General features: G+C 46.1%; 1 protein-coding gene and 1 non-coding gene across 6 annotated transcripts in view; both read left to right on the forward strand.

Annotated features, from left to right (window-relative positions):
• Positions 1–26597, forward strand: part of LOC105472307 (chromobox 1) — a 43353-nt gene that overhangs the window by 9714 nt on the left and 7042 nt on the right. Inside the window, exon 2 of one of the 5 annotated variants that reach the window (XM_071083020.1) lies at positions 13918–14051. The exons of 3 other annotated variants lie outside the window; for them this stretch is intronic. The gene's annotated coding sequence lies outside the window, so the exon portion shown is untranslated. Of the gene's footprint in view, positions 1–423; positions 744–13917; positions 14052–26597 lie in introns of those variants that run through there. One more of the 5 variants, XM_071083021.1, reaches the window with a different exon arrangement.
• On the forward strand, positions 12656–12762 carry LOC112424988 (U6 spliceosomal RNA). The gene has a single exon (XR_003015960.1). It is a non-coding gene; the product is annotated as a U6 spliceosomal RNA (small nuclear RNA).

Raw genomic sequence — 26597 nt, forward strand, 5'->3', positions numbered from 1 at the left:
GGGCTGCTCTTCGGAGCCCGAGTGGTCTGGGACAGTGTTGCTTGCCTGGGCGGCTGCGGGATAGGGCGGAAGGGGACAGGCTTGAGGCTTGGATAGGCATGAGGAGGGGCTGACGACCGCACGACCCGAGGTTTGTAACTGTTTTCGGAGGACCCTGGGTCCGGCCGGGACTGCCAGAGGAACCTGGCTTTGCAGGACTACGGGGGAGTAACTTCGAGTGAATTGGAAGAGGGCTCTGGGCCGCACAAGGTGTGCTGATTGGAGGAGGAGATGTGTGGAATAATTTGGGAAAGGGGGCACGGAGGGGGAGGGGCAGGCGTTTGCTGGGCCTGGCTCTGGAAGGGGAGGAGCTGTTAGGATAAGTAGGGCGGAGATCCCGAGAATATTTCTGTAAGGTGTGTAAGAATAAAGGGGAAAGGAGGCTTCCCTTGCTTCCTGATGGGTCCCTACAGTGGGGAGGCTGTAAGGATAATTGTGAAGAAAGGATTGAATACGCCTTTTTTACTTTTCCAGGTTTCCTACTACCTTCACTCCATGATTCCTTTGGGGAGTTAAAAATGTCCAAGTGCAGCTCTTGCTTTGATTCAAAATTAGTTCCATACGTTTTTGTCTGGGATCGTAACTGGTCTCACAAAGTTGAAATTGTAAAAATGCGTAGATGAGTTAATAGTTAAGGAACGGAGTGAGGTAGTGAGAGATTGTTAGATCGTGTGCGGTGCGAGAAATTGGGAGACACAGGAAAAGTAAGTATGTGAGATTGTGAGGTAATAATTTGTTTCGTGGGCCCTTCTGTTTTTAGCCAACTTTTCCTTATTGGAAAATTTGAATACAGAGTGAGCAATATTTTACCTCTTTTTTTTTTTTTTTTTTTTTTTTTTTTTTTTTTTTGAGAAGAGTCTCCCTCTGTCGCCAGGCTGGAGTGCAGTGGCACGATCTTGGCTCACTGCAACCTCCACCTCCCCGGGTTCATGCGATTCTCTTGCCTCAGCCTCCCCACCAGTTGGGATTACAGGCACGCGCCACCACGCCCGGCTAATTTTTGTATTTTTAGTAGAGATGGGCTTTCACCATATTGGTCACGCTGGTCTCAAACTCCTGATCTCGTGATCCTCCCGCCTCGGCCTCCCATAGTGCTGGGATTATAGGCGTGAGCCACCGCGCCCGGCCGTATTTTACCTCTTTTTCAAAGTTTCAAGTGAGGGTTTTTCATAAATTGGTGTTACATTTAGACGTGTTGGTTTAACGCTATTGAGGTGGAATTTACAAAAAGTTCAGCTATAATCAGTTATACTAGAACCTGTAGCCCAGGGTGCAGTAGCCTCCTCAATTGTGTTAAGAATCACATTAGCAGTTTGGAAAGATTGTGAAAGGTCCAAGGTTTTGGAATAGATTCAGGAATACAATGGGGAAATTAATGCCGGTGTTCCTCCCTAGGTGCCTTGTGGACTTTTATATGAAAGTGGTGTGATTGAAAAGCACTTGTATTGAAACTGGTGGCACCTTAACGAAGCTTCAGGGGAGTGGAGGACCTGAAGTCATTTACGGTTTTCCCTGTGGTGATATTTTTCTTCAGTGGCTGCTGTATCCTAAATTGTTTTACATTAAAAATATAAATAGTAGGGCCAGGCGCAGTGGCTCAAGCCTGTCATCCCAGCAGTTTGGGAGTCCGAGGTGGGCGGATCACCTGAGGTCAGGAGTTCCAGACCAGCATGGCCAACATGGTGAAACCCCATCTCTACTGAAAATAGAAAAATTAGCCAGGCGTGGTGGCACACGCCTGTAGGCCCAGCTACTTGGGAGGCTGAGGCAGGAGAATCGCTTGAACCTGGGAGGCAGAGGTTGCCATGAGCCAAGATCGCACTATTGCACTCCAGCCTGGGCAATAAGAGCAAAACTATGTCTTAAAAAAAGAAAAAATGGCCATACCTCTTGTTCATCGATGCATGACACATAGTAGGCCGTTCAGATTGTTGATGAATGAATGATGAATAGGGGGGCTTTGAGATCCATTCTGAGAACTCTGTGTGTTAGCCAAATTAATGTGCATAGTAGTTTGCTTGTCTTGTATCTGTGACATTTGGCAGAGTTAAACTGTTGTCTTTGGCCTGCTTGTCTTAGCCTGTTAGTTTCTTTTCTTTTTTTTTTAGACAGGGTCTCACTCTGTTGCCAGGCTGGAGTGCAGTGGTGGCATCACGGCTCACTGAAGCCTCGACCTCCTGGACACAAGCAATCTTCCCACCACAGCCTGTTGAGTAGCTCGGACTACAGTCTCATGCCACCATGCATGGCTTCTTTTTTGTAGGGACAGTCTCTGTTGCCCAGAATGGTTAGCTTCAGTTTTGTACTCACTCTGGTACTAAATATAGAAAAGGTATACAGGCTGTGCAACTAGCCATTTTAAGTACCTCAGGCCTCAGATTCTGGGTTTCATCAACAAGCAAAATAGCTTGAATATATCTGTTTTAAAAGAATCTTGAAAAATCTTCTGTGTCCTTTGAATTGATCTGAATAATTATCAGTAGTGATATCTGTTGAAAAATTGAATAGCCTTCCCAAGGTTATTTGGAAAAGTTACTCAAATATGGACGAAATTTAGATCCTGTCAGTATTTGCATAGAATAACTTGTATTCAATCTTTCCTGCCTTTAGCATTTATACTTTGATGACCAGAAGGGGGCGACCTAATTTGTCTGTGAAATTGTGCCTTTTAAAATAATAGTTGACACTTTGAGGACCTAACAGAACTACGGTATTAATTTTTTTTTTTTTGAGATGGAGTCTCACTCTGTCGCCAAGGCTGGAGTGCAGTGGCGCAATCTCAGCTCACTGCAACCTCCACCTCCCAGGTTCAAGCGATCCTCCTGCTTCAGCCTCTGGAGTAACTGGGGCAACCGGGGCCCCCCACAACGCTTGGCTAATTTTTGTATTTTTAGTAGAGATGGTGTCTTGCCATGTTGGCCAGACTGGTCTTGAACTCCTGACCTCGGGTGATCCACCCTCCTCGGCCACCCAAAGTTTTGGGATTACAGGTGTGAGCTACCGCGACCAGCCTATAGTATTAATTTTTAACTGACAAGAATGGTGTATCCTTATGTGGTACAATGTGGTGGGGTTTTTTTTTTGAGACGGAGTTTTGCTCTTGTTGCCCAGGCTGGAGTGCAGTGGTGCAATCTCAGCTTACTGCAACCTCCGCCTCCTAAGTTCAAGTGATTCTCCTGCCTCAGGCCTCCTAAGTAGCTGGAATTACAGGCACTTGCCACTACGCCTGGCTAATTTTTTGTATTTTTTAAGTAGAGATGGGGTTTCGTCATATTGGCCAGGTGGTTGGTCTTGAACTCCTGACCTCAGGTGATCCACCTGCCTTGGCCTCCCAAAGTGTAGGGATTACAGGTATGAGCCACGTGCCCAGCCTGTGGTGGGTTTTGTTTATTTTTTATTTTATTTTTCTCATATAAATAGAGGCAGGGACTCACTATGTTGCCCAGGCTAGTTTCAAACTCCTGGCCTCAAGTAATTTTCCCACCTCGCCCTCTCAAAGTACTGGAATTATAGACATGAGCCACGGCACCTGGCCCACTGTGATGGTTTTTTTTCTTTTCTTTTTTTTTTTTTTTTAGACAAGTCTTGCTCTGTCACCCAGGCTGGAGTGCAGTGGTGTGATCTCGGCTCACTGCAGCCTCCAACTCCCGGGTTCGAGTGATTGTCCTGCCTCAGCCTCCCGAGTAGCTAGGAATACAGGCGCACACCACCATGCCCAGCTAACTTTTTTTTGTATTTTTAGTTGAGATGAGGTCTCACCATATTGGCCAGGCTGATCTTGAAATCCTGACCTCAAGTGATCCACCCACCTCAGCCTCTCAAAGTGCTGGGATTGCAGGTGTGAGCCACCATGCCTGGCCACTGTGGTGTTTTGATACATGTTTCCAATGTAGTCATGATTCTGGTCTAGCTTTGTAACCACTTTTATTTTATCTTAAATTAACCTTTGAAAGATTGCTTGAGGTATCACTGTGTCCATACTAACATTTGCAGACTCTTGTGGTCTCTCAAACCAAAAATCTATGGTAAAATATCCATGTCAACATACTCAAAGGGGTTTTCCAAGTTTCAGAACACATCTCAGATAAAATTCAAAATGTATTCGCACACCAGTATTCTAGCCTTAGATCCTCTGGAATTCAAGGGCTGGCGTTCCTTTAAAAATGAAACTCCTGACTGGGCGTGATGGCTCGCTCCTATAATATCAGCCCTATGGGGGGCCGAGGTGGGTGGATCACCTGAGGTCGGAGTTCGAGACCAGCCTTACCAACATGGATAAACTCCATCTCTACTAAAAATACACAATTAGCTGGGCATGGTGGCGCATGCCTGTAATCCCAGTGACTCAGGAGGCGGAAGCAGGAGAATTGCTTGAACCTGGGAGGCGGAGGTTGCAGGGAGCTGAGATTGTACCACTGTACTCCAGCCTGGGTGAAAGAGCAAGACTCCAAAAAAAAGAAACTGCTAACTGTGTGTGTGGCATAAGTTCTTGTTTTCTGCTCAAGTTTTCCATCTGGAAAGCATTTGCTTCACAAACAACCACAGCTTACAGACTAAAAGCAGTTTAGAAACAAGACTACCACCTGAATATACTACACATGCCTTCACCTGCCTTTTGATGATTGGTATGTAGTTGGTGATTCTTTCAACAAAAGGTACTTCTTCCTTGTTTTCACTTTAGGGTGTATGGATCAGATTTATCTTGCTGCTTATTCCCTTAATAACTTACAGCTTTGCACTTCTATTCCCTGATGCTTCTGAGACATTCATCCTTTTTTTTTTTTTTTTTTTTTTGAGATGGAGTTTTTGTTCTTGTTGCCCAGGCTGGAGTGCAATGGTGCAATCTCGGCTCACCGCAACCTCAACCTTCTGGGTTCAAGCGATTTTCCTGCCTCAGTCTCCCAAGTAGCTGGGATTACAGGCATATGCACCACCATGCCTGGCTAATTTTGTATTTTTGGTAGAGACGGGGTTTCTCCATGTTGGTCAGGCTGGTCTCAAAACTCCTGACCTCAGGAGATCCGCCTGCCTCAGCCTCCCAAAGTGCTGGGATTACAGGCATGAGCTACCGCACCCAGCCTGAGACATCCATCTTTATTGCCCATATAGGGTTCAACAACTTGTTCAGGTTCCAGACCTACCTTTAATTGTGTGTGCAAGTAAAAATAGAAACAAAATGCTTTGGGAACCCCAAAGAAAAGAGAAATATTATTTAGCTAAATTGGGTAGACTTCATGGAGAAAGTAGCATTTAAGCTGGGTCTTGAAGAATGGGTAGGATTTTGACTGTTGGCCCTCTACAGGAGCACACTACTTTTTTTTTTGAGACAGAGTCTTACTCTGTCACCGAGGCTAGAGTACAGTGTCAAGATATCAGCTCACTGTAACCTCTGCCTGCCTGGTTCAAGTAATTCTTGTGTCCCACCCTCCCAAGTAGCTGGGGTTACACATATGCACCACCACATGTGGCTAATTTTTGTATTTTTAGTAGATATGGGGTTTCACCATGTTGGCCAGGCTGGTCTTGAACTCCAGGCCTCAAGTGATCCACCTGGCTCGACTTCCCAAAGTACTGGATTTATAGGCGTGAGCCACCAAGCCTAGCCAGGAGCACACTTTTTTTTTTTTTTTTTTTTTTCCTTTGAGATGGAGTCTTGTTCTGTCTCGCAGACTGGAGTGCAGTGGAGCGTTATCAGCTCACTGCATCCTAACCCTGTTTTGTGAGTTCGAGCAATTCTTGTGCCTCAGCCTCTTGAATAGCTGGGACTACAGGTGCACCATGCTGGCTAATTTTTTTTTTCTGTAATTTTAGTAGACACGGGGTTTCGCCATGTTGCTGGGCTGGTCTCAAACTCCTGGCCTCAAGCGATCCGCCTACCTCAGCCTCCCAAAGTGCTGAAATTACAGATGTGGGCCACAGTGGCCGGCCCATACTTTTTTTTTTTTTTTTTTTTTTTTTTGAGGCAGAGTCTTGTCCTGTATCCCGGACTGGAGTGCAATGGCGCAATCTTGGTTCACTGCAAACCTCCACCTCCCAGGTTCAAGGAATTCTCCTGCCTTAGCCTCACGAGTATCTGGGATTACAGGCACATGCCACCACACCTGGCTGATTTTTGTATTTTTACTAGAGTTGGGATTTCACCATCTTAGCCAGGCTGGTCTTGAACTCCTGACCTCAAGTGATCCACCTGCCTTGGCCTCCCAATGTGCTGGGATTACAAGTATGAGCCACTGCACCCCACCAAATCCACACTTCTTTTTTTTTTTTTTTTTTGAGATGGAGTTTCACTCTTGATGCCCAGGCTGGAGGGCAGTGGCACGATCTTGGCTCACCGCAACTTCCCCCTCCCAGGTTCAAGCAATTCTCCTACCTCGGTCTCTGGAGTAGCTGAGATTACAGGCATGCGCCACCTCACCCAGCTAATTGTGTATTTTTAGTAGAGATGGGGTTTCTCCATGTTGGTCAGACTAGTTTCGAACTCCCAACCTCAGGTAATTCGCCTCCCTCATCCTCCCAAAGTGCTGGGATTACAGGCGTGAGCCACCATGTTGGGCCTAAGCTCACTCTTCTTAATAGATGAGCAAAGTTATGGAGGAAGCATAGAATGTGTTCAGGTTATGGCCAGGTTATAGTCTTTGACAGGAGTGTAGATTTTGTGAGGGAAGAAGGGACATAATTAGTCTGGAATAGGAACTGAAGAATGTAAGTGTTACGCTGAGGACTTTGGCCTTTGTTTTAAATGGAAGGAAACCTTGTAGAAAATATTTCCTATACAGTCAGCTCCAGCCCAAACTGGTTTATATGTGTCACATTGCCTTTGTTTACAACAGTTCCTGAAGCCAAATTGCCGTACCAGTCCACCTTTTCAAATGCTAGTAAAGCCCGGTTTCAATCCCAACTTTTCAAAATGTTTCCTAATACCCTAGCCAGTTCTTCCTCCAACCTCCTGTAGTGCATTTATGGCTACTTTTTATTGCTTATACTACTTTTGGTAATTATGTATGCTTGCCATTTTGGACTCTCACTTGAACTTGCATTGTTTACTTTTTTGTATTTTTTTTTTCTTCCAGACCTGTCTTCTCTGTGTCTTTTTTTTTCTTTTAATTTTATTTTTGAGGCGGAGTCTCACTCTCTTGCCCAGGCTGGAATGCAGTGTCGTGATCTGGCCTCACTGCAACCTCTGCCTCCCAGGTTCAAGCAGTTCTCCCTGCCTCAGCCTCCCAAGTAGTTGGGTAACTGGGATTACAGGTGCCTGCCATCACGCCCAGCTAATTTTTTTTATTTTTATATTTTTTGAGACAGAGTTTTGCTCTTGCTGCCCAGGCTAGAGTGCAATGGTATGATCTCGGCTCACCGCAAGCTCTGCCTCCTGGGTTCAAGCGATTCTCCTGCCTCAGCCTCCCGAGTAGCTGAGATTACAGGCATGCGCCACCACATCTGGCTCATTTTGTATTTTTAGTAGAGATGGGGTTACTCCGTGTTGGTCAGGATGGTCTTGAACTCCTGACCTCAGGTGATCTGCCCGCCTCCCAAAGTGCTGGGATTACAGGCATGAGCCACCACACCTAGCCTAATTAATTAATCTTTTAGAGATGGAGTCTCACAGCTGGGCGCCAGCACTTTGGGAGACCGAGGTGGGCAGATCACGAGGTCAGGAGTTCAAGACCAGCCTGGCCAAGATGGTGAAACCTCATCTCTACTAAAAATAGAAAAATTAGTCAGGCCTTGTAATCCCAGTTACTCAGGAGGCTGAGGCAGGAGAATCGCTTGAATCCGGGAGGCGGAGGTTGTGAGCCAAGGTCACCGCACTCTAGCCTGGGTGACAGAGCAAGACCCCCTCTCAAAAAGAAAAGAGCGATGGAATCTTGCTATGTTGCCCAGGCTGGTCTGAAACTTGTGGGCTCAACCACCCCACAACTCTCGTCTTGGCCTCCTAAAGTGCTGGGATTACAGGTGTGAGCCACAGTGCTTAGCTAATTTGATTTTATCTCCTTTTTTTTTTTTTTTTTTTTTTTTTTTGAGACGGAGTCTCGCTCTGTCACCCAGGCTGGAGTGCAGTGGCCGGATCTCAGCTCACTGCAATCTCCGCCTCCCGGGTTTACGCCATTCTCCTGCCTCAGCCTCCCGAGTAGCTGGGACTACAGGCGCCTGCCACCTCGCCCGGCTAAGTTTTTGTATTTTTAGTAGAGACGGGGTTTCACTGTGTTAGCCAGGATGGTCTCAATCTCCTGACCTCGTGATCCGCCCGTCTCGGCCTCCCAAAGTGCTGGGATTACAGGCTTGAGCCACCGCGCCCGGCCGATTTTATCTCTTAATAGTATTAAAAACTAGAAGATCTGGTCGGGCATGGTGGCTCACGCCTGTAATCCCAGCACTTTGGGAGACTGAGGCGGGCAGATCAACCGAGGTCAGGAGTTCGAGACCAGCCTGGCCAACATGGTGAAACCCCGTTTCTACTAAACAGTCAAAAAATTAGCTGGGCATGGTGGTGCACACTTGTAATCCCAGCTACTTAGTGGGACTGAGACAGGAGAAGCACTTGAACTCCGGAGGCAGAAGTTGCGATGAGCCGAGATCGTGCCCCTGCACTTGAGCCTGGGCAACAGAGTGAGACTCTGTCTCAAAAAAAAAAAAAAAAAAGCTGGGCATGGTGGCGGGCACCTGTAATCCCAGCTACTTGGGAGGCTGAAGCAGGAGAATTGGTTGAACCCCAGAGGCAGAGTTCTGAAGTAAGCTGAGATCACACCACTTCACTCCTGCCTGAGCGACAAGAGTAAAACTCCATCTTAAACAAACAAAAAAATGCTAGAAGATCTGCAGTTATGAACTTTGATAGCCATTAATTGACTAGATCTTCAACCTAAACTAGGGGTAAAAGGGGAGGAAAGAAAATGGAATAGTAAAAAGAACTAGATGGAAAAAGGAATGAAGTAAGAAGTGATATGCAAAATAATTGTCATCTTCTCCCTGCCTGATTCCCTCAGTCTAGTCAAGGTCTTTCCACCTGGCCACATTTCTTTTCCTCAGACAAAGCAAGCTCATTCTCAACTTAGGACTTTCAAACCAACTATTCCCTAAACTTGGAGTGCTTTTCTTATTTTGGCTGAGTTGTCTCCTTGTAGTTGGGTTTCTGTTTAAATGTTACTCTAAAGAGATTTGCTTTGTAACATCAGTAATATTTTATTGTTTATTGTCTGTGCCATGCTTTGCAAATACATGTGTGCACACACTCAATAGTGCTCACTCACTTGTCCGCACTAGAATAATAAGGTCTAAGAGATCAAGGATTTTGTCTGTCTTGTCCACGCCATTTTTCCAGCACCTCACACATGATAGGTGCCCAGTAGATAATTTTTATGTGAATGAATACTATAGGAGCATGTTCATACAGAGTTAACCCAGTCTGGGGCTTCAGGGAAGGACTTCTAAGGAAGTGACATTTAAGCTAAGGAAATTGGTTAAGTGAAAAGTTGGGCAAAGCACAAGGTAATTATGATTGATAGGTGTAAGTGCAGGGACCTTCAGCTCAAATGCCCATAGATAATGATGTAAAGAGATAGGTTTTCATTTTGAAATCACTGGCTACTGTTGAAAATGCATTGGATCAGGAGTTATCCATGCAAGAGATGATGGTGGCTTGGAATAGAGCAGTAGCAGTGGGGCTAGAAAAAAGTATGAATTAGAAGATATTTAAGATATAAAATTGGCCGGGCGCGGTGGCTCAAGCCTGTAATCCCAGCACTTTGGGAGGCCGAGCGGATCACAAGGTCAGGAGATCGAGACCATCCTGACTAACGCGGTGAAACCCCGTCTCTACTAAAAAAACACAAAAAACTAGCCAGGCGAGGTGGCGGGCGCCTGTAGTCCCAGCTACTCAGGAGGCTGAGGCAGGAGAATGGCGTAAACCCGGAGGCAGAGCTTGCAGTGAGCTGAGATCCGGCCACTGCACTCCAGCCTGGGCAACAGAGCGAGACTCTGTCTCAAAAAAAAAAAAAAAATTTGTCACAAATAAATTTTGTTAAAATTTTCTGTTTGTATCCAGAACGTACTTCCTTCCTTTACTCCTCGGAAGGTAAATTCCTTTTGCCATTTATTTGTTTAGAGACAGAGTTTCACTCTTGTTGCCCAGGCTAGAGTGCAGTGGCACAATCTCGTCCCACTACAACCTCCGCCTCCCGGGTTCAAGTGATTCTCCTGCCTCAGCCTCCTGAATAGCTGGGATTACAGATATGTGCCACTATGCCTGGCTAATTTTGTATTTTTAGTAGAGATGGGGTTTCACCATGTTGGTCAAGCTGGTTTCAAACTCCTGACCTCAGGTGATCCTCCCACCTCGGCCTCCCAAAGTGTTGGGATTACAGGCGCGAGCCACCGTGCCTGGCCTCCTTTTGCCATTTATTACACAAACTTTGTGACTTTATTCTCCTCCCTGGGCCAGATAAACGAAAAAGCACAAGAAATTCCTGCACTTCAGGTATATGTATTGTGATTTCTGTTTCTGGCAGCTCTTCTGTCTCAGTCCTCCAGAAATAAGATCTTGGTTTCTCTGTTTTGTAGTTCTTGGTTCGTTCATGGTAGCCATATCTGGGTTCTTCTTGAGTGTTTTCTGGAACTGCTCTGCTCTTTGGAGAAACTGAGTCATGAATTTCAGCCAGATCTATAGGATAAAAATGTTGTTTTCTCATTGAGAAGTGTACTGGGTTTCAGAAAGCTATCTCTGAATATATACTGCTTAAGCAGTATATAATGAAGACTGTAGAGTGTATGTGCAAATATATAAATAATTAATGCCAGGGGTCATAAAAGCTAACCTCTCAGGGCCGGGCGTGGTGGCTCACGCCTGTAATCCCAGCACTTTGGGAGGCTGAGGCGGGTGGATCACGAGGTCAGGAGATCGAGACCAGGATGGCTAACATGGTGAAACCCTGTCTCTACTAAAAATACAAAAAAATTAGCCGGGCGTGGTGGCTGGCGCCTGTAGTCCCAGTTACCCGGGAGGCAGAGCATGCAGTGAGCCGAGATCATGCCACTGGACTCCATCCTGGGCGACAGAGCAAGACTCCATCTCAAAAAAGAAAAAAGCTAACCTCTCAGTTATCCCATGAGGGTCATTAAGTCTGTTTTACAGATGAAGAAACTGAGTTATACAGTAACTATATGTGATTACCTATAGACATAAAGTTGAGAGGTCAGAGAAGTGAAAGGTATTAGGGGCCAAGGCTTGGAATCATGACAGTTGTGTTTTGCTTATTATCTTGGTGTTTGGTTAAACAGGTCTTTCACTGGGAAGCAGACCACACAGCAACCGTAATCATGCTTCTGGTGCTCCTGTTACCTTTCTTCTGGTGAAAGGGATGCTGAGGATCTTTTAAGCGGTGCTCTTCCAGTTTCATTGCTGTACAACAAAGATCTAGACTGGCTGGTGTTGAATGTGATATAGAGGAGGTTTTGTTTTCAAGCACATCAGTTGTTACTTCCCTTACTGCTTCATCGTTATTCTAAATGTAATGGAGAAAATAAAATGTTTACCCGTATTCTAGCGAACTATGAGAACTGATTTTTTTTTGTTTTTTTTTTTTTGAGACAGAGATTTACTCTTACTGCCCAGGCTGGAGTGCAATGGCACGATCCCAGCTCACCGAAACCTCTGCTTCCCGGGTTCAAGTGATTACCTCAGCCTCGCCTAGTAGCTGGGATTACAGGCATGTGCCACCATGCCCAGCTAATTTTGTATTTTTAGTGGAGATGAGATTTCTCCATGTTGGTCAGGCTGGTCTTGAACTCCTGACCTCAGGTGATCCGCCTGCCTCGGCCTCCCAAAGTGCTGGGATTATAGGCCTGAGCCGCCTGGCCCCGAGAACTGATTTATGTTTCCAGTAATGTGTGTAATTTCACTTGAGGAATATGGTTTTTGCCAATCCTCTTATAGCAGTAGCTTTTATCCAAGAATGTTCATCAAAATCACCTGTGGAGCTTCGAAAGCTGCAGATGCCTGGCCAGGGACTGTGGCTCACGCCTGTAATCCCAGCACTTTGGGAGGCCGAGATGGGCAGATCACGAGGTCAGGAGATCGAGACCATCCTGGCTAACACGGTGAAACCCCATCTCTACTAAAAATACAAAAAAATTAGCCAGGCGTGGTGGCGGGCGCCTGTAGTCCCAGCTACGAGGGAGGCTGAGGCAGGATAATGGCGTGAATCTGGGAGGCGGAGCTTTCAGTGAGCCGAGATCACGCCACTGCACTCCAGCCTGGGCGACTGAGACTCCAGCTCAAAAAAAAAAAAAAAGAAAGATGCAGATGCCAGCTCTTAAAATTAAGCTGTGAATTAATTACTCTTGATTCAGATTTACACTGTTCCTGGATTCCTTGGGACACTATAAGCAAGTTTTGGGTTTTTTTGGTTTTGTTTTTTATTGAGGCAGAGTCTTGCTGTGTCGCCTAAGCTGGAGTGCCGTGGTGCGATTTTGGCTCACTGCCAGTGTCAAAACAGTATTCTTCATAATTAAAAAAAAAAAAAAGGAAACCATACAATGGAATGCTATGGCAGCTGTTAGGGATGGAGATCTTTATGGAGTAATGTCAAAGATACATTGCATTGTATAAAAGGGTAAACTGGCGCTTGTTTAGGCAGCACATGTACTAAAATTGGAACGATACAGAGAAGATTAGCATGGCTCCTATGCAAGGATGACACACAAATTCATGAAGCAGTCCATATTTTTAAGTATTTTTAAAAAGAAAAAAATTCAAAAGTAAAACAATTTTCTTTATTTATTTTCTTTCTTTATTTATTTATTTTGAGATGAAGTCTCGCCTTGTCGCCCAGGCTGGAGTGCAGTGGTGTGATCTCGGCTCACTGCAACTTCCGCCTCCCAGATTCAAGCGATTTTCCTGCCTCAGCCTCCTGAGTAACTGGGATTACAGGCATGTGCCACCACGCCCAGCTAATTTTTGTATTTTTAGTAAAGATGGGGTTTCACCATGTTTGTAAGGCTGGTCTCGAACTTCTGACCTCATGATCTGCCCACCTCAACCTCCCAAAGTGCTGGGATTATAGGCGTTAGCCAGTGCACCTGGCAACAAGAAAAAAAATTTTTTTTTTTGAGACGGAGTCTCGCTCTGTCGCCCAGGCTGGAGTTCAGTGGCGCTATCTTGGCTCACTGCAAGCTCCGCCTCCCGGGTTCACGCCATTCTCCTGCCTCTGCCTCCCGAGTAGCTGGGACTACAGGTGCCCACCACCACGCCCGGAGATTTTTTTGTACTTTTAGTGGAGACGGGGTTTCACCGTGTTAGCCAGGATGGTCTTGATCTCCTGACTTCGTGATCCACCCGCTTCAGCCTCCCAAAGTGCTGGGATTACAGGCATGAGCCACCACGCCCGGACTGAACTTTTTTTTTTTTTTTGAGATGGAGTCTCCCACTGTTGCCCAGGCTGGAGTGCAGTGGCGCGATCTTGGCACACTGTAACCTCCACCTCCCACGTTGTAGCGATTCTCCTGCCTCCACCTCCCAAAAGTAGCTAGGATTACAGGCACCTGCCACCACGCCCAGGTAATTTTTTGTGTTTTTAGTAGAGATGGGGTTTCACTATGTTGGCCAGGCTGGTCTCAAACTCCTGACCTTGTGATCCGCCCACCTTGGCCTTCCAAAGCACTGGGATTACAGGCATGAGCCACTGTACCTGGCCACGTTATACATTTTTGTAATCGAATGTTCATATACGATTTTAATTAGAAAAAATGAAAATACTGCTTTAAAAACACCACTTCCTGATGTATTTTCTGTGGAGTAGGGTCTAGGCATCTGTATTTCTTCCTTTTTTTTTTTTTTTTTTTGTTTGTTTTTGTTTTTGAGATTGAGTCTTGCTCTGTTGCCAGGCTGGAGTACAGTAGTACAATCTCAGCTCACTGCAACCTCCGATTCCCTGGTTCAAGTGATTCTCCTGCCTCAGCCTCCGATTCCCTGGTTCAAGTGATTCTCCTGCCTCAGCCTCCCGAGTAGCTAGGACTACGTGAGTGTTCCACTATGCCTGGACAATTTTTGTGTTTTTACTAGAGACGGGGTTTCACCATGTTGGCCAGGATGGTCTTGACCTGATTTGACCTCCCAAAGTGTTGGAGTTACAGGCGTGAGCCACTGTGCCCAGCATTTTTATTTTGTTTTGTTTTGTTTTGTTTTGAGATGGAGTCTCACTCTGTTGCCCAGGCTGGAGTGCAATGGCACGATCTTGGCTTACTGCAACCTCTGCCTCCCGGGTTCAAGCTATTCTCCTGCCTCAGCCTCCTGAGTAGCTGGGATTACAGGCGCACACCACCATGCCCAGCTAATTTTTGTATTTTTAGTAGAGATGGACGTTTCACCATGTTGGCCAGGCTGATCTCAAACTCCTGACCTCGTCGTGATCCACCCACCTCGCCTCCCAAAGTGCTGGGATTACAGATGTGAGCCATCGCATCCCGGCAGGCATCTGTATTTCTAAACTCCATAGGTGATTCTGAATCTCACAGAGGTGAAGGTTCTCGACTCAGAGTTTGCTTTCCTCTGAATTCTTTTTTTTTTTTTTCTTTTTTTTTTTTTGAGATGGAATCTCACTCTGTTGCCCAGGCTAGAGTGCAGCGGTGCGATCTGGGCTCGCTGCAACCTCTTCTTCCCAGGTTCACCTGATTCTCCTGCCGCAGCCTCCTGGGTAGCTGGGACTACAGGCACCTGCCACCACGCTCAGCTAATTTTTTGGTTTTTTAGTAGAGACAGGGTTTTACCATGTTAGCCAGGATGGTCTCTATCTCCTGACTTCGTGATCTGTCTACCTTGGCCTCCCAAAGTGCTGGGATTACAGGCGTGAGCCACCGCGCCAGGCCATTTTTATTTATTTATTTATTTATTTATTTATTTATTTATATTTGAGACAGAGACTCACTCTATAGCCCAGGCTGGAGTGCAGTGATGTGATCTCGGCTCACTGCAGCCTCTGCCTTCTGGATTCAAGTGATTCTCCTGCCTCAGGCTCCCAAGTAGCTGCAATTACAAATGTGCACCACTACACCCAGCTAATTTTTGTATTTTTTAGTAGAGACAGGGTTTCACCGTGTTGGCCAGGCTGGTCTCAAACTCCTGACCTCAGGTGTTCCGCCTGCCTTGGCTTCCCAAAGTACTGGGATTACAGGCGTGAGCCATCGTGCCTGACCCTGACCAACATTTTAAATGCTTCACCTTAGCATTTAACTAGAAACCCTACTGGTTTAGTTTCCTAGGTCTGTAGGTGTTACCATGGCCTCACATTTATAATTTGGTTTTTCAAACTGGCAAGAAATCAGAATCGTGGAAGTTCCTAGCGTAGCACTTCATAGTTCATGTTTATAGTGGCAGCCAAGAGCTGTGGCCACACTGGCTTCTCGAAGCCTTCTTGTACCCTTCCACAGTACAAACTATTTCAAAGCAAAATGAAATACCTAAGCTTGTGTTTGTTAACGTTACTGCCTTCTGCAGTCAAGTAGCATTGTTCCTTCTTTACATTTTCTAGCTCCTCAGTGCAGGGGTGGAGGGTGGGTGAGGAAAATCACAACAGTACTCTTTCTCTTAAAATTGAGCTATGAATTAATTACTCTTGATTCAGATTTACTCTGTTCCTGGATTCTTGGGACGCTATAAACAAGTTTTGGGTGTTTTGTTTTGTTTTGAGACAGAGTCTCGCTCTGTTGCCCAGGCTGGAGTGCAGTGGTGCGATCTCGGCTCAGTGCAAGCTCCACCTCCTGGGTTCACGCCATGTCCTGCCTCAGCCTCCCGAGTAGGTGGGACTACAGGCGCCCGCCACCACGCCCAGCTAATTTTTTGTATTTTTAGTAGAGATGGGGTTTCACCGTGTTAGCCAGGATGGTCTCGATCTCCTGACCTTGTGATCCGTCTGCCTCAGCCTCCCAAAGTCCTGGGATTACAGGCGTGAGCCACCGTGCCTGACCAGTTTTGTTTTTTATTGAGACAGAGTCTTGCTGTGTCACCCAGGCTGGAGTGCAGTGGTGTGATTTTGGCTCACTGCCAATGTCTGCCGCCTGGGTTCAAGCAATTCTCATGCCTTAGCCTCTTGAGTAACTGGGACTACAGGTGCACGCCACTACCATGACCAGCTTATTTTTTTGCATTTTTAGTAGAGACGAGGTTTCGCCATGTTGACCAGGCTTTTCTCAAACTCCTGACCTTAGGTGATTCTGCCTGCCTCGGCCTCCCAAATTGCTGGGATTACAGGCGTGAGCCATCATGCCTGGCCTGGTTTCTTAAAATTGACATTTTCTCAGTAGTTCTCTCTGTAGTCTGCTTGCTAGATGTTTAACTTCAAAAATTGTACACTATATAGCACTTGTCAATTTAAAAGACTCAGAAGACTGCTGGGGCATTAAAAACCCAGCTTTGTTTCAGTCTGCAGGTTTAATAAACAATGAATACCTTCATATTCCAGAAACCAATTAAAAATCTTTTTTTTTTTTAACAGAGACATACCTTTCAAGGTCTTTTCTGAGAAAAATCATTACCAGTCACTTTCTCATTTACCAATGACAAATTATAGGGAGGAGTCATCTCAAGAGACCTCTGTGTCCTTTCCTTATACAGTCTGGAGGGAAGTTACCCTGTAGGTTTGTGGCTAGCTGCTAGTTTTTTTGTTTGTTTGTTTGTTTGTTTGTTTGTTTTTGAGACGGAGTCTCACTCTGTTGCCCAGGCTGGAGTGCAGTGGCGTGATCTCAGCTCACTGCAAGCTCCGCCTCCCGGGTTCATGCCATTCTCCTGCCTCAGCCTCCCGAGTAGCTAGGACTACAGGCGCCCACCACCACGCCCGGAGATTTTTTTGTACTTTTAGTGGAGACGGGGTTTCACCATGTTAGCCAGGATGGTCTCGATCTCCTGACCTCGTGATCCGCCCGTCTCGGCCTCCCAAAATGCTGGGATTACAGGCGTGAGCCACTGCGCCCGGCCTAGCTGCTACTTTTATGTGTTCAACAGGGCATTTAACTTAGCCTTGCTAGATGGCCTTACTGAAGTGCTATGCTCTGTTTGATTGTGTGACCTTAGGTAATTTATTTCATCTAAATTTGGTCTATTTGTGAGATAGAGATAACATCTGAATGGCTTATCTCACAGGATGGTTTTGAAGATTAAATGAGATAATGTGGTAGCACTTTGTAAACTGTAAAGTATAATGCAAATGTATTATTTTTCTAGGAATCTTATAGCAGACTCGGCAAATGTTTAGGTAAAAATTATGGCAATTTTAGATTTTTTTGTTTATAATACTGTGATATAAACCATACGAGTTGGCTAAGTAGGACAACTGAGGATCTCAAACTGAGGTTTGAGTACATACTGTAAAGCCACACTCCCACGTTTGTAGTCCAGTCTCCTCAGTTACTAGCTTCAACTAGTAACTCTTGGGAGTACTGTAAATAATAAATGAGTAGGCAGGGCGCTGTGGTTCACCTGTAATCCAAACACTTGCGGAGGCCAAAGCGGGATAATTGTGTGAGGCCAGGAGTTTAAGAGAAGCCTGGGGCCCAGCACAGTGGCTCACACCTGTAAACCCAGCACTTTGGGAGGCTGAGGTGGGCGGATCACGAGGTCAGGAGTTCGAGACCAGCCTGACCAACATGGTGACCCATCTCTACTAAAAATACAAAAATTAGCTGGATGTGGTGGCACGCACCTGTAATCCCAGCTACTCAGGAGGCTGAGGCAGGAGAATCCCTTGAACTTGGGAGGCGGAGGTTGCAGTGAGCTGAGATTGCACCACTGCACTCCAGCCTGGGCGACAGAGCAGGACTCCATCTTAAAAAAAAAAAAAAAAAAAAAAAAAGAGAAGCCTGAACAACATAGGAATATCTTGTCTCCACCAAAAAAATGGAAAAAATTAGCCAGATTTGGTGGTACAAGCCTATAGTCCCAGCTACTTGGGAGGATGGCTTGAGCCCAGGAGATCGAGGCTGCAATGAGTTGTGATCAGGCCACTGTACTCAGCAACAGAGCAACACCCTGTATCTAAACAAAATTTTTAAATAAATGAGTAAAGTGTTTGTAATAGTACCTGGCACGTAATAAGCACTCACTATTATTAGATACTTCAGTGAGACTTTGAAGATAAACATGGCTGGTTGAACCACATGGGTCTACTCCCTTTTAAAATCTCACACAAGTAATGGTCGAAGGATTTTTATTTTATTTTTTTGAGATGGAGTTTCACTCTTGTTACCCAGGCTGGAGTGCGATGGCACAATCTCCACTCACTGTAACCTCTGCCTCCCAAGTTCCAGTGATTCTCCTGCCTCGGCCTCCTGAGTAGCTGGGATTACAGGTGCCCACTACCCACACCCAGCTAATTTTTTTGATTTTTAGCAGAGACAGGGTATCACCATGTTGGTCAGGCTGGTCTCGAACTCCTGACCTCAAGTGATCCACTTGCCTCGGCCTCCCAAATTGCTAGGATTACAGGCGTGAGCCACCACACCACCTGGTCAATAAGATTTTTAAAGAGACAAGAAAAATAGGAAAAAGACAAGTAGAGAGGAGATGTCAGAAAGCAGCTAGAAAACTACTTACTGACCAGAAAAAGCTAAAAATTAAGTAGGACTGAATTTAGGAAGAACCAAGAAGGTACAACAAACCAGTTTGTGTAACAGGATTCTGGAAAGGCCACTAGGTACCCCTGATAGTGGGGGTGTGGGTGGAATTTAGAAAATGGTAATTGGCCAGGCATGATGGCTTATACATGTATTCCCAGCACTTTGGGAGGCTGAGGCGGGCAGATCACCTGAGGTTGGGAGTTCGAGACCAGCCTAACCAACATGGAGAAACCCTGTCTCTACTAAAAATACGAAATTAGCTGGGCATGGTGGTGTTTGCCTGTAATCCCAGCTACTTGGGAGGCTGAGGCAGGAAAATCGCTTGAACCCAGGAGGTGGAGGTTGTGGTGAGCCGAGATTGCGCTGTTGCACTCCAGCCTGGGCGACAAGAGCGAAACTCCATCTCAAAAAAATAAAAAGATAATTGTGTCATTGAAAAAAATAAAATTGCCTGGCATGGTGGCTCACGCCTGTAATCCCAGCACTTTGGAAGGATGAGGTGAGCGGATTACTTGAGGTCAAGTGTTTGAGACCAGCCTGGCCAACATGGTGAAACCACATCTTTACTAAAAATACAAAATAATTAGCCAGGAGTGGTGGCGTGCATATGTAGTCCCAGCTACTTGGGAGGCTAAGGAAGGAGGATCATTTGAACCTGGGAGGTGGAGGTTGCAGTGAACTGAGAATGCGCCACTGCACTCCAGCCTGGGCGACAAAGCAAGACTCCGTCTCAAAGAAAAATAAATAAAATGAAAAGATCATTTTTCCTTTTTTTTTTTTTTTTTGTTTTGAGATGGAGTCTTGCTCTATCACCCAGGCTGGAGTGCAGTGGTATGATCTCAGCTCACTGCAAGCTCCGCCTCCCAGGTTCACAGCATTCTCATGCCTCAGCCTCCCGAGTGTAGCTGGGTCTGCAGGTGCCCGCCATGACACCCGGCTAATTTTTTGTATTTTTAGTAAAGATGGGGTTTCACCGTGTTAGCCAGGATGGTCTCGATCTCCTTACCTCATGATCCACCTGCCTCGACCTCCCAAAGTGCTGGGATTACAGCCATAAGATCTGGCCAAAAAATAAGACAGCACTGACTGTTATCCACCTGATCCTTCTGCTATGAGCCGAAAGGGTCAGCATAGCTTCTAACTGATCTCTACCTACTGCAAGCTGCTTCTCCCTTTATCATTAATTAGCATGGCCTCAGAGAGGAAGAGTCATAGAATGGCATAATTGTTAGGTAAAGAAAACCCCCAGATGGGGAAATCTAAAGTAAAGCATTCTCATGACTTTGATCTTTACTCATTTTTTTTTTTTTTTTGAGACAGAGTTTCACTCTTGTTGCCCAGGCTGGAGTGCAATGGAGTGATCACGGCTCACTGTAACCTTCACCTCCTGGGTTCAAGTGACTCTCCTGCCTCAGCCCCTCAAAGTGCTGGGATTACAGGCGCCCACCACCATGCCCAGCTAAATTTTTTTATATTCTCAGTAGAGACAAGATTTCACCATGTTGGCCAGGCTGGTCTCGAACTCCTGACCTCAAGTGATCTGCCTGCCTCAGCCTCTCAAAGTGCTGGGATTACAGGCATGAGCCACTGAGCCCAGCCCTTTACTTACTTTTTAAGTATTGTCTTAAGAACAACTCAAATAAGAAGTTATAGAAAACAGATCCCCGCTTCTTCCTGAGCTTTCTTTACTGGCTCATCCCAGAGCATCTACATCCAGAGACTGGATTACTGGAGATTCCCAGTCAGCCTTCCCAATGTGTTTTTTTTGTTTACAATTAGTTCTCTAGGGTTTCAAGAAAGCTGTCTGTCAAAATCAGTAGAGAGGGCAGAGATCGGTAGCACAAACCTGTAATTCAAGCACTTTGGGAGGCCTAGGCAGAAGGACTGCTTGAGCCTAGGAGTTTGAGACCAGCCTGGGCAACACAGTGAGACCCCCATCTCTACAAAAAATAATTGGCTGGGTATGCTGGAAGGATCACTTAAGCACAGGAGGTTGAGGCTGCTGTCAGCTGTGATTGTTCCACTGCACTCCAGCCTGGGTCATGAAGCAAGACTGTCTTTAAAAAACAGATAAAGAGGTTCGGCGTGGTGGCTCACACCTGTAATCCCAGCACTTTGGGAGGCCGAGGAGGGCGGATCATGAGGTCAGGAGATCGAGACCATCCTGGCTAACACGGTTGAGTCCAGGGATTCGAGACCAGCATTGGCAACATGGCGAAAACCCTTCTCTATTGAAAATATAAAAATTAGGCCGTCTCATAACCTAGTGTGTAAGTAAACAAATAGATTAAACTTTTCAAAAAAATGGTGTTTTTCTAAGACAAATATTATTTATTTATTTTTGAGACAGAGTCTCGCTCTGTCACCAGGCTGGAGTGCAGTGGCGCGATTTCGGCTTACTGCAACCTCCGCCTCCCGGGTTCAAGCAATTCTCCTGCCTCAGCTTACCAAGTAGCTGGGACTACAGGCAAGTGCCACCACACCCAGCTAATTTTTTGTTTGTTTGTTTGTTTTGAGATGGAGTCTGGCTCTGTCGCCCAGGCTGGAGTGCAGTGGCCGGATCTCAGCTCGCTGCAAGCTCCGCCTCCCGGGTTTACGCCATTCTCCTGCCTCAGCCTCCCTCGTAGCTGGGACTACAGGCACCCGCCACCTCGCCCGGCTAGTTTTTTTGTATTTTTTAGTAGAGACGGGGTTTCACCGTGTTCGCCAGGATGGTCTCAATCTCCTGACCTCGTGATCCGCCCGTCTCGGCCTCCCAAAGTGCTGGGATTACAGGCTTGAGCCACCGCACCCGGCCTAATTGTTGTACTTTTAGTAGAGATGGGGTTTCACTATGTTGGCCAGAATGGTCTCGATCTCTTGACCTTGTGATCCGCCCACTTCGGCCTCCCAAAGTGCTAGGATTACAGGTGTGAGACACCACGCCCGGCCTCAGACAAATATAATTATTAATGTAAATAATACAGATCCTCAAATAGCTGTGAATTCTGAAGCCATAGTGATAGAGTGCCTTTAATTACTTGGGAGATCGGCTATTAGAGGACAGTAATTGAATTTGGGGGGCGTTTAGCTGGGGGGCGGTGTGCTTTGTTTTGTTTGGAGATAGGATTGCACTCTGTCACCCAGGCTGGAGTCTGGTAGCACTATCATAGTTCATTATAACCTCAAACTCCTAGGCTCAAGCAGTCCTCCCACCTCAGCCTCCCAAGTAGCTAGGATTATAAGCACACACCACCACACCTGACTAATTCGTAAAAAAAATTTTTTTTTTTGAGATAGAGTTTTACTCTGTCCCCCAGGCTGGAGTGCAGTGGCATGATCTCAGCTCACTGCAACCTCCATCTCCCGGGTTCAAGCAATTCCCCTGCCGCAGCTCCCTGAGTGGCTGGGATTACAGGTGTGCACCACCAAGCCCAGCTAATTTTTGTATTTTTAGTAGAGATGGAGTTTCACCATGTTGGCCAGGCTGGTGTTGAACTCCCAACCTCAGGTGATCCGCCCGCCTCAGCCTACCAAAGTGCTGGGATTATAGGTGTGAGTCACAACGCCCAGCCTAATTTGTCAATTTTTTGTAGAGAGAGCATCGTGCTATGTTGCCCAGGCTTGTCTTGAACACCTGGGCTCAAGCAGTCCACCCACCTCAGCCTCCCAAAGTGTTGGGATCACAGGTATGAGCCACTGCGCCTGGCCCAGTTACTGATTTTAGACAGTCCATGACTCACTCCTTCCTTTCTGTCTGTTGAGAAAAGGTGTTGTAGCCTTGTACCTAAAGGTGATTGTCAGTTTACTTTTCCCTGTGCTATAACCAAAGACTGATAGTGAATCTTGCCACCCCTTCAACTGACAGTGAAAGGAAGCAAGCAAAGAGTATCATGTGTTCTTGGGAGAAAACACTGCATTTATCCAAGAGGAAAGTTAGATTTTTCTTTTCTCATAAAATAACACTTGTCATTGGGCAATCAGAATTCTGAGAACCTGAAAGCGTCTCCCTCCAGGAAGAAGCACATGCCCCTAAATCATAGGCACAATAAAGCTAGCCAAGAATTAGCCAAAGATTACATGCAATCCACTGGTTAGTCTGTTTAGTAACAGAAGGAAAGGAAGACTTATCTAGAACTTTCTCTAAAAGACAACAAGGGGTTGGGTAGAGAAGGAAAGCAGAGTCTGTAGCAGTGAGTAAATGGAGAGGAGGAGTGTTGAAAAGATAGCTATATGAGCTCTTTTTTAATTTTATTATTATTTTTTTGAGGCAGAGTTTTGCTCTTGTTTCTCAGGCTGGAGTGCAGTGGTGCCATCTCAGCTCACCGCCACCTCTGCCTCCGGGGTTCAAGCAGTTCTCCTGCTTCAGCCTCCCAAGTAGCTGGGATTACAGGCATGTGCCACCACACATGGCTAATTTTTTTGTATTTTTAGTAGAGGTGGGGGTTTCTGCATGTTGTTCAGACTGGTATATGAGCTCTTAACACTGATGTGTGTTCAGAGTGCAGAACTGTGTGGACAAGGGGTGGGTGTTGTCTTCAGCCACACTAAAAGGACCTCAGAAAAATTCTGTGCCACCCTGCAAGATTTCAGAATACCTTTGGTAGAAGAAGTATCTAAATTATTTATTATTAGACATTAAGCTTCAGGAAGGCAGGGAACATTTCTTATTCTCCTTAATATCTAGTATTCCACACAGTATCTAGAATTTTCTAGTTACCAAACGTTAAGTCAGCATTATTCATAGATGCAGATGTGGGAATATACTTTTATTTCTGAGACTATAAAGCATCTGTAGATGATATAGCTGATTCATAACAATGATCCTGATACATGTGAAAGGCTTATTATATTTCACGTAGTCTGTAGTTGGACTCTTTTTCTTTTTCTTTTTCTGTTTTTGGCAGAGTCTCACGCTGTCGCCCAGGCTAGAGTACAGTGGCACGATCTCGGCTCTCTGCAACCTCCGCCTCCCAGGTTCAAGCAATTCCCCTGCTTCAGCCTCCTGAGTAGCTGGGACTACAGGCGCCCGCCACCACACCCAGCTAATTTTTATGTTTTTAGTAGAGATGGGGTTTCACCATGTTGGCCAGGCTGGTCTCGAACTCCTGACCTTGTGATCTGCCTGCCTTGGTCTCCCAAAGTGCTGGGATTACAGGCGTGAACCACCACACCCGGCCTTGTAGATGGACTCTTTCTACATGCAGTCTGTCTGTACATGCCAGTTTTACAGTATTTAGAAAACTCAAGCAGAGAAGTAACTCACTCTTCCTTGTCTTGGATTACCTGCCATCCAAGTAATTCTTTGGCCAGTTTTGTTGATCGGTTTTGTTTCATTGATATAGCGCCATCTACTGACAGAAATTGGTAATCTTTAAGTCTTTAAGTCTGTGAGAAGTCAGAGTTGGGTCCAGTAGCGCATGCCTGTTAATCCCAGTATTTTGGGAAACCGAAGCAGGCAGGTCATTTGAGGTCAGGAGTTGGAGACCAGCCTGGCCAACATGCTGAAACCCCATCTCTACTAAATATACAAAAATCAACCGGGCCTGGTGGTGGGCACCTGTAGTCCCAGCTACTCAGGAGACTGAGGCATGAGAATCGCTTGAACCCTAGAGGCGTAGGTGAGCCGAGATAGCACCATTACACTGCAGCCTGGGTGACAGAGGGAGACTCTGTCCCCCTCCCTCAAAAAAGTGAAATTTGGATGAAGGACTAAATAGATTTGTAAGATTTATAAGATGAAGGACTAAAATTTCAACACTGGAAAAACTCTTAGATGTTACCCAGCTTGATGATGTATTTTATAAAGGAGTAAACTCAGATTCTATTATCTTTGATAACTACAATTCTGTTTTCCCCACACTTGTTTTCCAGATTATTACAGGGTTCCAGTTTAGAATTGCATGGTCATTCTGGCATTTTTGTGACTCTTCCTTAGTTTTTAGAAATAAATTGGAGGCCAGGTGTGATGATTCATGCCTGTAATCCCAGTACTTGAGGCTGAGGCGGGAGGATCACTTGAGCCTAGAAGTTTGAAACAAGCCTAGGCAACATAGTGAGAGCTTGTCTTTACTGAAAATTTAAAAAGTTAGCCAGGCATGGTGGCATACACCTGTGGTTCCAGCTACTCAGGAGACTGAGGTAGGAGGATCACTTGAGCCCAGGAGGTCAAAGCTGCAGTGAGCCATAATTACTTCACTGCATTCCAACCTAGGTGATAGAGACACTGTCTCAAAAAAGAAGAAAAGTTGTTAAATAAACTAAATACAATAAGTTAACAAGAAATTTGTGAATTGTAAGTTCAATTCAGAAAAGAGTGCATAAAGAACAAGAGAACTCAGCTGGGCACAGTGGCTCATGCCTGTAATCCCAGCACTTTGGGATTCTGTGACGGGTGGATCACTTGAAGTCAGGAGTTTGAGACCAGCCTGGCCAACATGGCAAAACCCTGTCTCTACTAAAAATACAAAAACTAGCTGGGCATGGTGGCACACACCTGTAGTCCCAGCTACTCAGAAGGCTGAGGCAGAAGAATCACTTGAACCCGGGTGGCGGAGGTTGCAGTGAGCCAAGACTGTGCCACTGCACTCCAGCCTGGCTGGAGTGAGACTCCGTCTCAAAAAAAGGGGGGTGGGGTGGGGCGGGGCTTGGTGGCTCATGCCTGTAATCCCAGCACTTTGGGAGGCCACCATGGGCGAATCACGAAGTCAGGAGTTCAAGACCAGCCTGGCAGCCTGACCAACGTGGTGAAACCCTGTCTTTACTAAAAATACAAAAATTAGCTGGGCATGGTGGCTCACACCTGTAGTCCCAGCTACTCATGAGGCTGAGGCAGGAGAATCACTTGAACCCGGGAGGCGGAGGTTGCAGTGAGCCGAGATTGTGCCATTGCACTCCAGCCTGGGCTGGCGTGAGACTCCGTCTTAAAAGAAAAAAAAAAAAAGGGCCAGGCAGGGTCATTCACGCCTCTAATCCCAGCACTTTGGAAGGCCAGGGCAGGCGAATCACGAGGTCAGGAGTCTCACTCTGTTGCCCAGGCTGGAGTACAGTCATGCGATCCTGGCTCATGACTGGCTAATTTTTGTATTTTTAGTAGGGACAGGGTCTTGCCATGTTGGCCAGGCTGGTCTTGAACCCCTGACCTCAGGCCATCTGCCCGCCTCCACCTCCCAAAGTGCTAGAATTACAGGTGTGAGCCGCTGCGCCCGGCCTTCTTTGAGTTTAATGCAATATTTTAGCTACCATGCTCTTTTACAGATTTTTTGTGTGTGTGGAGATGGGGTCTTGCTATGTTGCCTAGGCTGGTCACACACTCCTGGGCTCCAGGAATTCTCCCACTTCGGCCTTCCAAAATGCTGGGATTGCAGATGTGAGCCTGCACGCATGGCCCTAGCTACCATGCTTTATGGTAAAAGGAGTATTGGGAGCCTTTTTAAATGACAAAGAATGGGTATAAAAGTTGTAAATGGATACACAAGAATAAAGAAGTTTGCTGTGAAGGCCAGGCGCAGTGGCTCACACCTGTAATTCCAACACTTTGGGAGGCCGAAGCAGGCGGATCACCTGAGGTCAGGAGTTCGAGACCAGCCTGGCCAACATGTAGTGAAGTCCCGTCTCTACTAAAAAAAGACAAATACAAAAATTAGCTGGGCTTGGTGGCACATGCCTGCAGTCCCAGCTGCTTGGGAAGCTGAGGCAGGAGAATCACTTGAACCCAGAAGGCAGAGGTTGCGGTGAGCCGAGATTGTGCCACTGCACTCCAGCCTGTGCAACAAAGCAAGACTCCGTCTCTCAAAAAAAAGTTTCGCTGTAAGATTAATTGGGGCTGTTTTATGAGCTTTCTGACTGCACATATCAGAAAACTATTGTGTATCGAATGTGAGAATAGGCCTCACACTTATTGTAAGCAGCATATAATATTATCACCTGTCATGTCTCTGGTTTTCTTACCATCCAGATATTATCTAACCAATAAGAGT

This window comes from Macaca nemestrina, chromosome 17, assembly GCF_043159975.1.
Source record: "Macaca nemestrina isolate mMacNem1 chromosome 17, mMacNem.hap1, whole genome shotgun sequence".
Lineage (NCBI taxonomy): Eukaryota > Metazoa > Chordata > Mammalia > Primates > Cercopithecidae > Macaca > Macaca nemestrina.